This window comes from Gossypium hirsutum, chromosome A03 (genome assembly GCF_007990345.1).
Source record: "Gossypium hirsutum isolate 1008001.06 chromosome A03, Gossypium_hirsutum_v2.1, whole genome shotgun sequence".
In the NCBI taxonomy this organism is placed as follows: Eukaryota; Viridiplantae; Streptophyta; class Magnoliopsida; order Malvales; family Malvaceae; genus Gossypium; species Gossypium hirsutum.
The window spans coordinates 62,955,408-62,956,593 of record NC_053426.1 but is presented as its reverse complement, the minus strand read 5'-3'; the positions used below and the strand labels follow the sequence as shown (position 1 = coordinate 62,956,593).

Here is a 1,186-nt window from a genome sequence, read left to right as displayed (position 1 = left end):
GGTCCACCTCACCTTTATTTTTACTTCCCACAATTCCTTGCCTCAGTTTTGGTTCAGGTTCGACTAACCCTTCCTCATCTTGAATGGTGATTACATTGATCTGTTCCCTTGGGTTAGATTCAGTGTTACTCAGCAAGCTATGTTGTGGTCATTCAGAAATCAATTTGGTGAGCTATCCTATCTGAGTTCCGAGCCCTTGGATCGATGCTTGTTGATTCTTAAATGTTGTTCCAGTATTCTAAAAGCGAGTTTCTGACACTGAGATGAACTTCGTTAGCATCTCCTCAAGGTTCGGCTTCTTTTCCTGTTGGTAAGGTGGTTGTTGAAAACCCGGAGGATGTTGTGGCCTTTGACTCCCTTGACCACCCCACGAGAAATTAGGATGGCTCCTCCAACCTACATTATAGGTATTACTGTATGGGTTATTTTGATATCTAGAATTATTGTTACCCATATATTGGACTTGTTCCTCCTCGATGCTAGGGTTGAAGGATTGATATTCTGTGTGTACTCCTCCTTCATTTGAATCGCACCTCATCACTGGATGTACCTGAGTAGAACCACATAAACTGTCAATCTTTTTATTTAAAAGTTCTATCTGGTTGGATAGCATAGTAACCACATCGAGGTTGAAAACACTGGCTGCTTTCGTCGGCTTTGTCCTCATAACTTGCCACTGATAGTTGTTCAGTGACATTTCTTCAATAAATTTGTAAGCTGCTTCAAGTGTTTTGTTATTGATAGTCCCACCAGCAGCTGTGCCAATCATCTATCTAGTCGAAGGATTCAGTCCATTCTGAAATGTTTGAACCTGCAACCATAAAGGCAGCCCATGGTGAGGGCATCTTCTCAAAAGGTCCTTGTATCTCTCTCATGCATCATAGAGTGTGTCTAGATCCATTTGCACAAAAGAAGAGATATCATTCCTCAATTCAGCCGTTTTAGGTGGCAAAAAATATTTAAGTAAAAATTTTTCGGTCATTTGTTCCCAAGTAGTGATTGACCCTCGTGGTAACGAGTTCAACCACTATTTTGCTTTGTTCCTCAATGAAAAGGGAAACAACCGAAGGTGAATGGCATCATCAGAAATGCCATTGATTTTAAAAGTGTCGTAAAACTCTAGGAAATTCTCCAAATGAGAGTTTGGGTCTTCGTCTTGCAAACCATCAAACTGAACAAACTGTTG

The 1,186-nt window shown here is 40.7% G+C and overlaps 1 non-coding gene across 1 annotated transcript; it reads left to right on the top strand.

Moving 5' to 3' along the window:
* Positions 1 to 827: 827 nt before the first annotated feature.
* Positions 828 to 934, top strand: LOC121226489 (small nucleolar RNA R71). Its single transcript, XR_005924286.1, has one exon. It is a non-coding gene; the product is annotated as a small nucleolar RNA R71 (small nucleolar RNA).
* Positions 935 to 1,186: the final 252 nt, after the last annotated feature.